Below are 18,948 nucleotides of genomic sequence, written 5' to 3'. Positions count from 1 at the left end.
CTTTGATACTTACAAAGGTCCAGAAACAATGAGAGGTTTCAGTGGTGTTGCTTCCTTGCAAGATCCAACAATAGAGCACCCTCTTCTACTTCTTCTCTTCTTCTCAAAGCTATCAAATGCTCCAAAAAGGCCACAAATCACCAAGGGAATGAGGGCTAGGGTTTCTCTGAGGTATAAGGGTGTTGGAGGCTAGTAATGAACCCTATAAATGGCTTAGAGGGGTTCAAATACAAAGAAAACCCTTAAAAAACCATGGGCTTGGGCCAGAACAGCTTCCATGTCGTGGCCTTCCTTGGCTACGCCGTGGTGGTCCAAATAAAACATGCGGTCTAATTAATCATTGCCACGTCGTGGGCATCCTTGCACCACGTCGTGGCATATAGTTCCCTCCAAAACTTCATCTTTTGTCCTTGATGAAAGTAAGCATAACTAATCTGGGACTTGGGCGTTACATGGAAGAGTTGAAGAAGCATGATGTCCAGTTCCACATTTTCTAGGGAAGGGAAAACAATTTCACCTTGACTTGAAATTGGAAGACCATCTTCAGAAGATTGAGGAAAACCATTTCCATAAGAATGAGGAAGACCATTTCTATCTTCACAAGACATCTAAAAATGGGAAAAGAGAGAATTCAAGTTAATTGATTTTAATCCTTAATTATTAACCCAAAATTTAAATTAAGGCTAGGATCCATATTTTCGATTCGAACTGTGAAGAGGGATGTCGTAATCTAATTCAAAACTATGTTAGATAGGTAAGGCTTTTACCAATTTCAATCTTATGAAACTCCTAGACCTTTTGAGATTCATTGAATGTTATCAATGGCATGTTTAATCTCAGATTATGCTCTCATTTTTGCGATTGGGATGCCAAGGATCACAAACGAGATGTGAATAACCATGCAAACCCACTCGACAACATCGATGTCTTTTATCATCTCCAGTTGATGTGCCGGTTAACCATACACGTTCCATCAACAATGATAATTTACGATTTGTACCATCATTCAACTTTCTAGTTCCAAATTAGTGTGATGGTTAGCCACGCGTGCTCCATTAACGACATATAAAGAATGATGTGCGTTTTCATGGATTAACATATAATTTCACATTTTTCCTAAAGTAACTAGAATGATATTTTTATTAAAAATAGTTTTGTTACTTTATATTATTATACTTTTAATGAGATTTTGTCATATCAAACCCGTTTGGCTCACGACCCCCCACCACGTAAGGGGGTGGTGGGTAAGAATAGACACCCATTCAACAATCATTTTATAGGTCGTTTCCTTATACCCCTTTATAGCATGGCTTCGTGAATGAGGTCTACTATTGGTTGACTGACTTGTCTTATACATATAATATATTAAACATTTAATCATACATAGTATAAGGTGTACTTCAAAACTTTTCAAAATACGAGGTTTAAATATTAATTATCTAAATTAAACTTTTAATCAATTAAAATTTAAACCAATTATGATTTAATCTTTATATGTTAAGCAATTAATTAAATTAATTTAAATCATTTAGGGATTAAATAATTATTTTCTATAAAATAATTAATTAAATAATTCAAATTTAATGTTAATTTTCGAAATTAAGGTTAGGTTTATCAGGTTTTAATTATTCAAATTTTTAAGGCATTTAAAATAATAATTAAGGAAACAAGATAAACCTTAAGGAAACCTTGGAGCCATATTTTCGAAAATAAAGGTGGAGGCTAGGGTTTCAAGAACCCTAGCCATTTGCGAAAATTCAAGGCCTTTAGGGTTTAATTTATATAAACCCTAACTTTGATTTATTCATTATTATGCACAATCAAATAGAAAACTGAGGCTTTGATACCACTGATGGGTTTATAGGTTATAAATCTATACATGAGGTAGAAAATTATTTAACTATTAAATTCACATGCAACCTATTTGGATTTATGTTTTCTCAATTGATAGCAATAACCTATGAATATCAAGAACCCTATGGGAACTCTATAATAACCAAAATTTACATAGAGTTAGGGTTTATATACCTCGTGATTATTATAACAAATAATCATACCAATATCCTTCTTGAAAACCTTGGAAAGCAAGCACCAAAAGTTTGGTGCATCTAATGGTTTGTACCTAGAAGCCTAGAAAACATAGAATGAAGAGGAGAGAGATATAATTTTCATTTCTAAGCTTGTAGGTAAACGTATGAACGAAAACAATGAGCGAGTTGGTCTTATAGTTTAGGTAACTTTCAGACAAAACCAGATTTAAATTGATTAAACAATATATTTAATCTCAATTCAAACCATTTCCTTATCTGCAACCAGGAGACTTCCAAAAATCCTAAGAACCCTCCAAAATCGTCCATGCCATGGATGATTATAGAATTGCTTTTTTTTTTCAACTATTAAACAATTACAATTCACCCATTGCACCTTTAATTAGTTCTAGTTAATCCTGAATTAATTTCAGATTAATATTGATTAATAACTAATTAATTCTAATTGATTTTTTATTAATTTATTAACCATATAAATTAACAAATCAATTATTTAACTATTGATCTCATGTTAATTTATTAATCACATAACAAATTAACATATTAATTATCTATTCCCAATTAATTTATTAAACACATTATTTCTTTATCTTTCTCTCTCTCCTAATATCATTTTTAGCAATTTCTTGTTATGAGGGCAATCCAAAAAGGATTTTGCTTCTATTTGCAAGTTTATACCAATTTAGTTATGAGCTTAGACACCTTAATTCAACACCATTAACATATCCGGTTAGATTTTTGATTTGTCAGAAGGGGTAATACTTAATTTCGCCAAAGAATGTAATTGTTGGAAGAAAGCTTAATGGTTAACAGGTGGGGAATAGTAGAGAGGGAAAGAGAGGATTCGGTGGTGGGGGGAAGAATCACCAATAGCCATGAAATGAGAATCTATCTCTTCTAATAAATGAAACCTAAAAATGACACGTGTCAGTTTTTTAGAATGTATCTTTGACACGTGACATTTTTTTTTTATTTTTATTATTTCCTTTTTTTGTAACAAATCAAATTCAATTCAAATTTTGAAAATACAAAATCATATCCTAATAACATTATTATGTTTATTTTGCTTAACAAATTAATTCATAATTACTTACAATCGACAAGATCTTGGTTTTTTTACATTTATTATTTTTTTATCTATATAAAAATTTTAGATATACCAATCGTGGTTTCCACGGATTATAATTTAGTTAGGGAATAAATTAGAATATTATCGATTTAAATGACTGATACCATATGATAAATATTAAATTCACGTCAAAATATTCTCATTGTATTAATGTGTATATATAGTACAAAGATATACAAGATAAGTATCACAATACCAAACTAACCTAAAATACAGATTTCAAATAATGCTACGTGATAAACTAGGGCTTATCTCTAATAAGTATCACAATACCAAACTAACCTAAAATACAGATTTCAAATAATGCTACGTGATAAACTAGGGCTTATCTCTAATACTTATTATAAAACATGTTGATTCTTTTCAAGACGTGTCTAATCTAATATGCCATAATTTTGCCATATACATCCTATCCATCCAAGGGTTTCAGAAGTAAAACATGCTTCATCAATCCACACATAAGGTTTATCGTTAAAACTCAACAACATCTAAATATTACTAGTGCCATGTGGATCAAATGACGAGTCCAACGTGAGCCCCTTCAGATGATATGATTTAGTATTTGGTGTGCATTTGTGCATATAATTAGACTTTTAACAAAATAAATTTACCGTGTTTTAGTTTGGAACACCAAATCACAACAAGCGAAACTTTACACTAGATCACTCAAAATGATGCAACTTTTTATGCGATTTGCTCGGCAAAAATATTGCAAAATGATAAGTTCTAATGTGTTCATAATTATTTATTATTATTATTATTTTAATGGCAGCCAATGTGCAATGCTCATTTGCATGATGATTTACAAGAAAAACGGCGTCCTTGGCTTGAATTGAATGAATCTATGAAGTAACATGACGCTATTATGAAGAGAAAAAGGATGTTAATAATGGACACTCCACACTCCACAGATCCACTAGCATGTGAACCACGTGCTTCTGTTGTCAGAGGCGCAATCCAACTTTGGGCAAGTCACGTGCCTTGTTGAACCATACAAAACATAATTTTCTAATTATAATACAATAGAAACTAATCACAATTTTATTATTTAATAATTTTTTAAGATAATTATTTTGAGGGGTCTCTATTCGAAGATAAGGTATTAAATTAATAATTCATTATAATTATAAGATAAAAAACTTTGGTAATTTTTATAGACAACATATAAATTAAAAATTAAAAATTCATGATATACTACATATTAAACGAATGATTTATGAATGGTTCTTGAAAATAACTCAATCGTTTTTGGGTTTTTTATGTTGAAATCAATTTAATATTTAATCTCGTTTCTAAATTATTATTATTATTATTATTATTTTTAGGGTTGATTTTCCATAGTTCAACAAAAATTATTCAATGTGATTGAATAATGCTCTTTGAATCTCATCGATTATTGTTGCTTTTTTTACACCCTGTTGTATGTATAATTTATTTGTGTTGCAATATATTTTTGATCTTGTATTTATAGGACTACTTTTTAATGTCTATTAAGTGATACATTGAACACAAGAAACATAATAATATGGTAAAAATGAAAAGTTTTTTTTAAAAAAATAAATAAATTGGGCCATTTATTTGATATATGTATATATATTCTATAACAATTAAGAGGGAGTTTGAATTGTCTTTGTAAATAGAGATTTTGTATCTTTATCTTTATATAAATCTTATAAAGAATATTCATTTGGAATTCTCACAACTTTTCACATTATGATATTTAATTGATTGGTTAATTGAAATATTTTTACTATATAACTCCTATAATTTTCCAACTTATGTTTTTTAATTCATTAGTTAATCAAAATATGTATCCTATATAAGAATATTATTTTTATGTTAGGTTACTTAGAGTTACTTATCTTATCTTTTTATTTTTGCTATCCAGAGTCCATGAAAATGAAAAAAAAAAAGATAAACATAAAGAGAATTATAAAACAAAAGATGATTACAAGTGACTTAACATATTGTTATGTAAGTGTATGATTTATTTGTGTGTAACATTTCACTACTAATATCATGATATAATATTGCATTTTTCTTTATTCTTTCCACTTTCTTTAAAAAAGTCATGAAAAAACGTTTATGATTATACACATAGAGCCAAAAGAAAATCACGATACATTTTCAATTAGATTGTTACAATTTGTTAATGTACAATTTTGGTATATTTTTGTTGTGGACATCATTTCAGCTATTTGGCATATCTTTTTAAGTACATTAATAGTTTTTGTGTAGATATAGAACTGCATTAACGTCTTGACTTTTCTTAAGACTATGATAATCACCACTAATACAAATAAATATGTTATTTTCATTTTTATAGCATCCAAAATAACTTTTCAGTCAACTATAATTCACTAGATCATGACATACTTTAAGAAAGAGGGTAATATGTAATAATAAAAAAAGAAGTGGTATAGTAATTTTAAATTCATATAAAGATATTTAAGGTTTTAGCAACAAAACACATTGTTTTAAAAAAAATGTTCGTTTGAACGTCGTAAAAAATTGTTCATGCATATTACATTACTGATAATAGTTATTAAAATTTATAAATAAAATAAATAAATATGACATATTGAATTGTGCCATTTGACAATGTTAGGAATATGTTATTCCGTAAGATTTAAGTTGTAGATTTTGTTTGATTTTCTTATTCTTTTTTTTTTAATTAAGTGTAACATTCGGTTAAACTAATATATCTATTGTTGGATTAGTGTCTAAGCCCGTAACTATATTTGGTATGTACTTGACCCGGTTATGCATGGTCCTTTTGGGTTGCCTTCACCAAAGCAACTTGACAAAGTAATTTGATATGAGAGAGAGGATATTATGGTTTATTAATATATTATAAGAATAATATATTAAAAGAGAAATCATATTTATTTAATTAGTATTAGTCATAAATTAATTAGGAATTAATTTGGTGACTAAAAGAGATTAATTAAATAAAGGGGCATAAACTGTCAAATGTGTGATAGTTGAGTTTTGGGCTGGGAAACCTAATGGACTAAGGGGGAACGAAATTATGATGAAGGATCATCATATTTTCGTCCAAGGGCCTTATTCCAGAAGGTTCCTTAGGCTACTTGGTGGCTAAGGTATCCATTAGGGTTTAGACTGAAACCCTAGCAGCCTGCACTATAAATAAGACCCCAAGGCTCCAATTTTCGGCCACTTACTTCCAAGAGAAACCCTAGGGCCGAAAATTAGCATCCTCCCTCCTCTCTCAAAGTTACCTTCTTGCTTGAGGTGTTTGTGATCCATTAGAGGAGTTACAATTGTGACTCTAAGCTCAAGAGAAGAAGATAAGAAGATCTAAGCTAATCTTTGAAGAGGTAAACATCTAGATCTGATGTATTAAATTAATTTTCGAATTATGTATGCTAGATTAGGGTTTGCAAGTCTTGGATTCATTTCATGTACAATAGAGAAACCTAGATCCAATCATTAGGGTTTGTATGAGCACATAGGATTGTTCTTATGCATAAAACTCATCATCTATCTATATTATATTATAATATGTGTATTTTTTTTCCTTTCACCAGATATATTTAAAACTTCTGTGACTTTTCAATTTCTTTCTAATAAATGATTAAAAATTGATTAATTATGTTAAATAAGAGCAAAACCTAAATTGTAATCCTAAGTTAACTAAACTTCAATATAAAAATAACATCTTTTATTTCTACTTATAAAATTATATATTTAACTTTTAACATATTATACTTAACTTATCATTATGTGTATGTTGTTATATGTGAATCATTTTCATTTGAAAATCATACATTTTGAATAATTTATATAAAATACTTAAATTGTTAATGTAAATATAACATTAAAGGGTTAACTTAAATCAAACTTTCAATTAAATTTAAAAGAAAATCCAAATATTATTTTGTAAATAGTTAAAAGTTATAATTTGTAATGTTAAATGCAAATCTTAAGTTTACTAAAAAACTTCTATTTTTTTTTTCTATAATCATTAATAGTTTCCAAGTAAATAGCTTAAAAATAACTTGGAACAACAATAGTTAAAAACAACATTATATAAAAAAATTATATTTTTATGATTAAAAACAAAAACAATGTTTGATGTTTTAAATAATTTAAAATGATCAAAATTAAAATGTTAAGAGAATATTTTTTTATAAATTAAATAATGATAACCACAACTATAAATAACATTAAATCATATATTATATTTAATTTTATTCACAAATAACACACAGATAGAGACCATTGAGATGATTGAGATTATATAGTTTTAATAGATGTTTATTTTATCATATAATTCAACATATAATCAATGTTTTATATGAATTTAATATAAGAATTAATGAATTATTTTATTAAAATTAACAAAACGCCATTGTTATAATGTTATTTGTATGTATGCAACCTAGAGATAAAGACAATAAAATCATATGATTAAATATAAGTATTATAATATAAGTCTCCAATTTCAAACTTTCTAATAAACATATTTGTTATCATATTAGTTATATTTAACTAACATATGTATTCCTTTATATTTTTGACAATATAATTTTTTCCTACACAACGTACAGGTGTTCGACTAGTTTCGTTATAAAATAATGCAAAATTAATTAATATATAAACTAATAAATATTAATTTATTGATTGTTCAATAACACTTTTAATTGATAAATTTTGGTGGCCTATGAGTATTAATTTATAGAGTTTCTATGTATTTCTATTTTATTATCCTAGATGTACGTATATAAGGTCATGGTAATATGGTATGGTGTGTGCCTGTTTGGTACCATAAATCTTTTATTTTTTGCCTATTATTTTAAGGCCACATTATTTCTTCTTTTATTTTTTATTTTGCATCTAAAAAACGGTCTCTCTTTTATATATATATATATATATATATATATATATATATATATATATATATATATATATATATATGACTAGTTTATTTTGTTTCTTATATTTATTGTGTGCTAGAATGCACCAATAGAAATTTAGTAAATTAAATAATTATTTAATTAAATAAATATAGATATTAAATGATTTCCATAATTATATGTATATTAAATGATATCCATAATTATAATTCTCTTTTTATGGAAACTAATTAAATCCGTCATTAATGTCAGCAATAACATTCTTTCAGAATGAATTCGCATCTAGGTTTTTATATATGAGTTCGGGCGTGTTTGGCACAGAGCTTTTGGAAGCGTTTGGGAGCTTCTAGCTTTTAGCTTTTGACAAAACGCTCTAGTTTAAACAAAAAACTTCGTTTGGCAGTACGAGCGTTTAGCTTTTAGTTTAAACAAAACACTCCAAATCTAAAAGCTACTTCATGTAGCGTTTAACAAAACGCTACTGAGCTTTTGAAATCAATTTCCATAATTACCCTTAAAAATATATTTATATATTTATTTATTTTTAATCAATTGTCCTTTTATGTAACTTTATATATTTCAAAAGCTACCAGCTACTTTTACCAAACACTCATATAACAAATAAAAGCTACAGCTACCCGCTACACGCTACCAGCTACCCGCTACCAGCTAACCGCTACCCGCTTCAAGCTAACAGCTACTTTTGCCAAACACGTCCTTCGTATTTTCTTTCAAGACTCACTCACTTTAAATACAATAAAGTTGCATTGAATATGAAGAACGAGAGTGTATTCTACTAGAATACACTCTCATTCTGCTGAAATACATTCTCATTTTTTCTAGATATGAATTCATTCTGAAAGAATATTATTGTTGACATTAATGATGAATTTAATTAGTTTCCATAAAAATGAGTTATAAGTATGGATAGCATTTAATATACGTATAATTAATACTAAATTTCTATTGGTGCATTCTAGCACACAATAGATGTGAGAAACATTTGAACCTAACACACTCTCTCTCTCTCTCTCTCTCTATATATATATATATATATATATATATATATATATATATATATATATATATATAATAAAAATAATAATAAAAAACAAAACAAAAATAATTATATATGTATATATAAAAAACTTTTGCATTATATTTATGTTTAAAAAAACAATTATATTAATATTTACTATTCAAATAAAATCAAATCACTAATATTAAAAGAAATTACCGACGAAAACTCTGATGTGACATACATTATTGTTTTTTAACATAACTTCCATATTAATGGAATAAAACAATTAGTTAATAAAGGAAAATTAGTTGTTTGGGTCCATATACAAAATACAATCGAACAAAATAAATGAAATAGATGTATGATTCGACATGTTTTTACATAGAATCGAGAAAATAGAATGAATATTAATGTTAAATCAGATTTTTAAGTGGACATTTCTTCTAAAAAATTATTATTTTGAATTTATGTGAATACGTTCTTGGCGTAGAAATATGCTTATTTAGGTAGATATTCAAAAGTATTTTGCTCACGACTAAACGTCTCGAAAATTCATTATCCTAACAAAATTAAAAAAGTATAAACTAAAAATATCCATAAATATTTTGGATGATACTAATAAATAAATTTGGTTTTCAATATTTTAGTTATTAACTTTTTACAACCCATTGTTTTAGATAAATAGACTTGTGTTTTGTTTCTTTGAAAAATGATTTATTTTATCTATTATTAAAATTACAGTTTAATCAGTAATACTAATTCAGGAACATATTTTAATAACGTTCTTTATGTAATTGTATTATTTTACATAACAAATCATCAGATAACTTGTTAAGTATTCAAAAATCAAACATGAACAATTTTATTCTTTAATACATAAATATTAAATATTTCAAAGTTAAAGTTGTCTTGTAATATAGTCAATTATATTGTGTTCCTTTATTAATGCTTATTTCTACATCAAACTCAATAACTTTTATAATATAGTCAATTACAGAAACACATGGCCAAGAGGATAATGTTTTCTCTTTTTCTTTTCTTTTTTCTTTCATTAAATAAAAATGTTAATTTAAAAGCGGGTAGATCAATGAATCCCATAAAATAATATCTTATATTACAATTTTTCTTTAAATTAAAGTGATCGTAAACAGAGAACATTCATTGCCCTCTTGATTCTAATAAATAGAAGTCTATTTTTTCTATGAAGTATTTTTTTTTTGTGATATCTAAAATAATAAATAAAGTAACTACATTTATGCAAGATATGTTTATACGATAAAAATCTAGGGGTTTTGTGGTCAATAAAAGTATAAGGATTTGAAGCAAGGAAATCTCTTCCAACAATAATCGAGAACATCTTATGACTGTTTAATGGTTGTTGATTGAGTTAACTCGTCGTATTATCCAATCTAGTAAAAGTGATATCAGAGACTATAATACCGAATCATAGGCTTTTAATCGTGGTAAAAGTTTATTAGAGACTTCTAATTGTGGTAAAAAGTATATAAGAGACTTCTAATTATTGTAAAAAATATATCAAAGACTTTTAGTTGTGGTAAGAGGTATATATTTTGGTCAGATTCTTACCGAATCATACCCATTTTACTATGTGGTTGAAAACACGATAAATGTGTAACATTTTACTTTCTTTGTGTTATTGAAATTCAATATTTAAATTTTAACGTATAAAAGCATAAGTTTTTTTAGAATGACGAGTTTTATATGTCTGAGATTGAATCCACGACATCCTTGTTAGAACACATTAGTCAAGTGGGTTAACCCCAACTTGCATGTAAGATATGCATAATTAATCTCAGGATCAAGGCTTTTTAAGTTGGAATATGTGTTACGATGCATTTTCGTTTGATCAGCAAAACTCGTAGCTAAACATGCAGATTATTTCAAAATTATGTTATAATTTTTGAAAATTCAAGTATTTTTCAGTAAAGAAAACATAACATAAATAATTAAAAAAAAACATAATGAGCATATTAATGCATTTGTTGATAGTAAGGAGATTGTTTAAAAGACAAATAAAAAACTACAAGGGATTCAAAATAAAGTTCTCAACGGTTTGGCGAATATTATTTCATTTAGGGTGATGAATTCAGTATATTTTTGTTTTCTTTTCAAATAATATCAGTTTTAATTACATCTGTTTGTTAGATAAATTGTGTGATTTTAATGATTTTCATTTTCAGTAATGATTTTCAGTTACTTTTAATCGGTTTTGGGATATATATATATATATATATATATATATATATATATATATATATATATATATATATATTGTAGGGAACTTTAGGGTTTGTGGTGGAGATCTGGATACCAACTTGGATCGTGATATCACTTTCCGAACTGATATTTCTACCCTATGTCTGTTTTACAAGAAATTCAGCCTAGGATAATCCAAGTGGACACATACGATTCTAGGTACGGAAATCGTAAGTCAATATGCTAGAGGATTCTGTGAAAGTATGATGAAAAACGAGAGCTTAAGATCGTAACCCTCCTCTGAAGAAGAAGAACTGTTTATATATTAAACGAGATTAGGGTTTCATTAGGGTTGGGCCGTCATTAGTTGCTTTGGAAGCAAGTCATGATAATCCGGATTTAATGAGGATTTAGGGTTACCAAAACTAACGACTTTCGTTAGTTTTACCATAATCACCCTCAAGAAATTGAATTTTCCACTATGTTCCCATATGTAAAATTCGGTGATCAGCGGGACCCTAGCCAGAGGCTCTGCCCCTTAGACCCCGCTAGGGGCACTGCCCCTAGACCCCGCCAAAGGGGCGTTGCCCCTTTGGAAACCCCGGACCCGGGGGCGCTGCCCCCGAACCCCTGACTAGTCATCGAACCGGCTTCTAATTCGATCTTATACATGCGTGCACTCTGCACAACCCCGTACATATATTATAGTACAAACTATGAAGCCCCTTAGCTCACATGTTAGTTCCAGTTACTTAAAATGACATGGTGACACTAAAATCACCAATATATATATATATATATATATATATATATATATATATACATATATATATATATATATATATATATATATATATATATATATATATATATATATATAAGGACATCGCGTTTAGGAATAGTGACTATTCCATTCACCTTCTGCGTCCTCCGCCGCTCGGTAGGCCTGGCAATTGGGTTGGGTTCGGGTTGGCGGGTCACAGTTTGACGGGTTGGCGGGTCAGAATACATTGACCCAACCCAACCCATATAATATATGGGTTGGTGGGTTGGCGGGTCACAGGTTGGCAGGTTGAAAACATCAACCCAACCCAACCCATCTAACCCGTATAAGTATATGGGTTCGTGGGTTAGCGGGTCGAACCCAACCCGTATAACCCATTTAATAAGCACACATTTTAAAATGAAATTAAAAAATACAAATAAAATGAAGTCATAAAATCTTAAATATTCAACATAAAGTCATAAACAAGAGTGACAACGACGCGTGGTGTGCGACATCCGGAGGACGAGAAGACGAGTGGTGTGCGTACGACACTACGACAGTCGATGACTCGACGCCTCAATCGACGGAGACGGGAAACACAGAGTCGTGAGTTTGGAGACTGAAGACTGAATTTCTTTTTTATTAGGGGCTTCTTAGGGGCTAGACCACGCTAAGTCGACTCGAAGATGTTTTGCAGTTTTGGAATTCGGGAAACGATTAAACAATAATCAAATATTCAAAATTGATAAATAATTAAATATATTTTTTAAACATTATATATATATATATATATATATATATATATATATATATATATATATATATATATATATATATATATATATAATCGGGTTGGCGGGTTGACCAGCGAACCCAAACAGGTAACCCAACCCAACCCATGAAATAAACAGGTTGGCGGGTCAAAAATCTCAACCCAAACCCGTTTATTTTCTTGTTGGGTCAGTGTCGGGTTACGAGTTAGATCGAGGATTGCCACCCCTACCGCTCGGCACCTATTGTCCACCGTTGGGTCTTCCAACCAAAAGAAGGCGGATGTTATTCATCGTCAATCGTTTGCCTTCGTCTTATCACCGTTTAATATCTTTTCAATTGTTGTTCGTCGAATTCGCATCTTCTTGAAAGACTTGAAAGAGCACCGCCATCATCATCTTCATCGTTTCGCACACCATTTTCTATTTTCCGTCTGCTGATTTCTTTGTTCATATCATAACGGAGGACGATACTGAGGAAGACAAACTTCACTTGATGAACAAATTCTCGATTTGAAGTCGTGTTCGCTCCCATCTGTTTCTTTATACGATTAAGGTTGTACGCCTTTTTATTTCAACTCTCGTATTCCTGTTTTTCGTTATTATAGTTACCTTTTTGTGCATTTGTTGATACTAGGGAGATTGTTTGAAAGACAAATAAAAAACTACAAGGGATTCAAAATAAAGTTCTCAATGGTTTGGCGAATATTATTTCTTTTAGGGCCATGAATTCAGTATATTTTTGTTTTTTTCCCCAATAATACCAGTTTTAATTATATCTGTTTTTTAGATAAATTGTGTGATTTTAATGATTTTCATAAACTACGTGGCATTTTAAGTAATTATTTTCAGTTACTTTTAATCGTTTTTGGGATTTAAATATTTATATACATATTTAAAGGACATCGTGTTTAGGAATAGTGACTATTCCATTCACCTTCCGCGTCCTCCGCTGCTCGACACCTATTGTCCACCGCTGGGTCTTCCAGTCAGAAGAAGACATATGTTATTCATCGTCAATCGTTTTCCTTCGTCTTATCACCATTTTAATATCTTTTCAATTGTTGTTCGTCGAATTCGTGTCTTCTTGAAAGAGCACCGCCATCATCATCTTCATCGTTTCTCACACCATTTTCTATTTTCCGTCTAATGATTTCTTTGTTCATATCTCAACGGAGGAAGACAAACTTCACTTTATGAACAAATTCTCGATTTGACGTCGTGTTCGCTCCCATCTGTTTCTATATACGATTAGGGTTGTACGCCTTTTTTTTTCCAACTCTCGCATTCCTGTTTTTCGTTGTTACAGTTACCTTTTTGTGTTTTTGTGATGTACAGGTCGTCGGAGATGATGAAGTGCAAAGTCTTGCGGTAAGTTCCATTCCTGTTCACTCCCATTACTACCACAACCTATGAACTTATTTGGGGCAAAATACAGACATTGCCACCGGTGGAGAAGAAGACCCGAAAAAACCATGGCTCTGTCAATTAATACCTCTCATCGCTCCCCTTGCTCTGTGAAACGTTGGCTTCCACTTCTCCTGTCACCTTCACCGTCGTCATCTACCAACTGTATAAATCGGGTCTCAACCAACAAAAGCCCTAAACTCTGATAGATTTGTAAGGAGCGATGATTGTACATGCTCAATCGATAATTTATTTTTTTAGGTAATTCTCACCACGAACCACTATGCTTAGGTCAATTCCTTTTTCAATTAGCAGTTACTTCCACTACTGTTGAATCAAAGTAATTATTTTTCCAAAGTTTTGTCGTCTGCTTCATTCATCTCTGTCATTCTCAAATCTAAAGACAACGTCTGTGACCAGTTTCATAATGCGAATGATATCCACGTGAGGATATTGATTGGATGATTTTTTTTTTTGATTTCATAAAGATTGAAATTTTATGAATCTTGATTTTCCTAATTTTCTGTTGTTATTCGTACATATAGGCACCTTTTATATGAACCATTGTTCCAAATTGATTGATTACAACATCAATTGCTTTAAAAGAAGGGGCACCTGAAAGGATATTGTTTTTGGGTTAAGATTCTGTTTTCAGATGTTGATGTTATTTTCCCTGATTCCTTTTGTTCATTCCATTGGTTTGGTCCAGGTAATGCAATCTGATAACGTTTAGTATTGTAGTGGCTCTTTCAGGTTATGAGTTTCAGATGGATTTTTGCATAAAGTTATGGGCTAATTGTTTATAGGCAAATTGAGCATTTTTTTCTTCAAAAAATTAGGACATTTGTTGATAATGAATCAACTTTACTGTAGTAGACATATTGGTTGCATGAATGAGCTTACTGAAAAAGCTTTGATATGTGATGATCTAAAACTTTTTGCTTTTATTGTATATCGATGAAAGTTGTCTATATATCTTGATTGCTTCTAAACTCATTTTTGCTCTATAGGAAATCGTACAGTGTAGTGTGTGTTCGTATTTGTTCGTTGTGCATTACTTCATTACCTTTTTGTCGTTGTTATTTTGTTGTATTTCATATTTGGCATTAACAAAATGTTTTTCTATTCTAGACTTTTAGTTTGCTGACAAATTATTTTGTTTTGTTTAGTTGATTAATTCTATTGCTACTCATCCACTTCGGCTTAGTATGTTTGTTAGCGGTAGAATTGGAAAAAAAAAAGTTAATTAAATTGAGCTAAATATAGCTTGGGAATCTTTGGTAGTGGAAGGCATTTTGGGTAATTTAGGTTTTATTTTTGTTAGAGGTTTAGCTATATGATGGGATCAATGAAGGGGAGGGTATCACCAAAGGTGTTAAAATGGGTGGGTTGTTTTGGGTTTGCTAATACATTTGTATCGTAGTTTGGAAAAATATTTACGGAAAAATTGTGTTTTAAATTGTATTTAGTAAAGCATAGTAAAAACATATTAATTAAAATAAAATAATAATAATAAAACAACCCTACGTTTTTCTAATTCCAACACTTTTCGGAATTTTGAGTTTTTCTAATTCCAACACTTTTCGGAATTTTGAATCCTTACAGTGAAGCCTCGTTACTTCTATAATTGTAATCTCAATATTTTTAGGTGTAAATCAATTTCTATATAAGAATCACCTCCATCCCATACTCATCCCATGCAAGTTAACAGTGAAGGACGGATACTGGCTTTTTAGGACTGATAGTAGCTGCTCTGCTGGTAGTGTAGTTGGTAGCTCTGCTTATGCTAGCTCTCTTCTTTCTTATGAGAGAGATTCGCAATAGGGGCATTTATCTGTAAGAAGAAGGCCTGTTACAACTATCAGATATAGGGGATTTACTTCACCTTGAATAACTATCGAAAAATAGCTTTCTTTTCAGCTGCTCTCATATTTCATTAAGATAGTTTTCTTACTTAGTGTTTTCGCTAAGGTGACGACTTGAATGACACTTTAATTGTTGATTAGAGGAAAGGGAAGACCTCGATAAGGAAGAAGAACAAGAGCTACATCGGTATGCAAGTGGAAGGTCACATAAGGGCTCCGTATGGGATCACCTCCTAGTTATTATGAATGTTTTGTTATAACACATATATAAACACTGGATTTTTTTTTACTTTTTACTTTCCTCATGCGTCAAATCTCAATGAAAATGATAAACATAAACTTACATGTCTTCCTTCATCCTCCGTATTCACGATGCACAAATTCACTATGTCGAGAATCCAGATCCATACGAATATACGCTGCAATGTTGCATATAACACATATGTGTACACATTTTGGCCCAAGTTGTGTCTAACAAAAAAATTACAAGATGCAACTCATAAAGGCCCAACTTGTGTCTAACCATGAGTATAAGCATGATCATTAATATATATATATATATATATATATATATATATATATATATATATATATATATATATATATATATGTCTCAACTTACGAATAGTGAACTATGTGATCTTTTGACAGAAATGGTCCCTTGATTATGGATGGGTTTGTAATTGTGTCTTTTTTCTTTTAGGGGTCATTTTATGTCATTTTTTTATTTTTTTGTATACACATGTAGTTCTGATTTTGCTTCACCGTTTTGTGACCAATCAGGTTTCGATTTCTGTCACCGTCTTCCATCCTTCCAGACCTCTCTCTCTATTCCTCCGGTATAGTCTACTATACACAGAAATTCACCGCCTTATCTCCATCCTTCCTCAATTCTCTGTGACTGTTTCCTCTTCTACTACCTCCTTCCTCCGCTCAAGAAAACTCCATTAACGCCCGTCTCTTCTTCTTCTGACCTCCACCAACTCCTACCTTACAAAGTGGCTTTCAGAATCGTCGAAAGAAACTTCCATCGGCTCCATGTTTGATTACTCTGTAAATCAGAAGAACGATGCAACTATTCTCGATTTTCTCCAAGCCCACACACACTCTACTGGTGATACGGTTGTTCGTCCGGTATCCGACATCAACATTGCCGTCTCCGTCGACGACGACGTTGTTGATTACTGATCGGTTCTCATTCTATATAAACTTCAATTCTCTGTCAGGTTCTCAGCTTACCGTCCATGAATTTCTCCGCTCACCGCTACTCAAAATCTTCGTCGATGGCGTCATCGACTACAGAGGACGTTCGGTTCTCAGATTCTAATCATGTTGTTAGCGGGCTGCATATTTTACCTTCTCAGCAATCTTCTAAAATTAGTAAAAAAACATTCGCCATTACACCGCCTTTTTCGAGGACGATCTGCGATTTCCAGATAAGACGCATTTATTTCGGATTTGACGTAAGGTACGGTTTGATTTCAGTGTAATTTCTTTCCTGTTTTTAGTTTTGGAGTCGCGAAGGTATTAGATTCAATTTTAGGGTTTTATTGAAGGCTTAATTTGGGGGTTTTTATTGTTGGATACCGATAATCACTTTCACATGCTAATCTTTTGGTTGGTACTAAATTTGTAGGGCTATGTGATTTATCATGTATATGTAAGGTCTTGGAACTCCAAAACAGCTAAAATATGAACCTACATCTCGCGTGGTCATTGTCACTACCTGATCAAGCAAAACCGGCACAGGCTTATTATTGAACAAAGGAAACAACATCATTTGCATTCTCTATTGATTATCGAAAATTTTGGGGGTTTGTTGAGATGTGACGTGATTTAATCCAATTCTTTACAAGATAGCAACATTCAAATTCATTTTGTTTCTGTTGAAGTTGGTTTCAATTTTCTTTTTGCAGCTTTCAATGTTGTGCAATTGTTATCATACCTTATTTTCCTGTAGCTGATCATTACTGAAGAGGAAGGTAAAAAACGCACAGGAAATAGAATGGAATATTCATTACAAACTGCGATTCCTTCTCCTGGCTTGATTCTAATAACCTTTCAGCTGATTTTTTTTCTATATTGTTCGTTTTATATATTATAACTAACCTTCAAACTACCCATTCCTTATAAATACTGTAATTTTTTATGTTTTATGTTTCCCTTTTTACAGTATATCTGAATTGGATATATTCCCATTGAACAAATTTCATGCCATTACAAACCGACCTAGGTCAGTCACATATGAACATCACTTCTCAAAAACCTCAAGTTTATCTCTGTTAATAAGAAACATGAGAATTTTTTTATGTGTCCACGTATTCGTTAGTTCAGTTTAAATAGAGTTCATGTGAGACAAGAAAACGAATGACAATATCGCTTTGTTGAGGCTAAAGTAGATTGGTAGGCATGTCAGCAGGTTTGTTTTTTTTATCTAATTCATATTTAATTGAATGTGTTCTGCTGGAGCAAGCCCTTGCGGATATGTGTAGTGACTAAAGAACATGGTTTGGCATGCGGAATTAAAGATTTCACAATGAACATGGTGATTTGGGTGTTCAAGAGATGTATTGAATATGTATGGTGTTACAAAAAAGGACATAGATCTACATCTACATAAATAACACACACTCACACACTCAACTTTTACACCTCTCAAGCACACCTCTACAAGTGGACTAAACCCACCTTATATAGAGGTGTTTACATGTCTCTCTCTCACTCTCTATATCAAGTCAAAAGGCTAATATACCACATGTAAGTGGGTCTACAAAAGTCAAACATTACAAAGTCATTCATGGAAAACTTTGCACCCCAACATTCTCCCCCTCAAAGTTAGGAATGG

At 30.7% G+C, this 18,948-nt stretch overlaps 1 long non-coding RNA gene across 3 annotated transcripts; it reads left to right on the top strand.

The window, feature by feature from the left end:
* The first annotated feature begins 13,751 nt into the window (after nucleotides 1-13,751).
* LOC145136367 (uncharacterized) lies at nucleotides 13,752-16,903 on the top strand. 3 transcript variants are annotated; one of them, XR_013720416.1, is made up of 3 exons: nucleotides 13,752-14,202; nucleotides 14,270-14,499; nucleotides 16,887-16,903. It is a non-coding gene; the product is annotated as an uncharacterized LOC145136367 (long non-coding RNA). The 3 variants fall into 3 exon arrangements; XR_013720415.1 differs by lacking the exon at nucleotides 16,887-16,903 and adding an exon at nucleotides 14,784-15,234; XR_013720414.1 differs by lacking the exon at nucleotides 16,887-16,903 and having other exon boundaries at nucleotides 14,270-14,666.
* Nucleotides 16,904-18,948: the final 2,045 nt, after the last annotated feature.

Source organism: Lactuca virosa, chromosome 9 (assembly GCF_052849685.1).
Source record: "Lactuca virosa cultivar CGN04683 chromosome 9, Lactuca_virosa_CGN04683_v6, whole genome shotgun sequence".
Lineage (NCBI taxonomy): Eukaryota > Viridiplantae > Streptophyta > Magnoliopsida > Asterales > Asteraceae > Lactuca > Lactuca virosa.
This window is presented reverse-complemented; position numbering and strand designations above follow the sequence as displayed.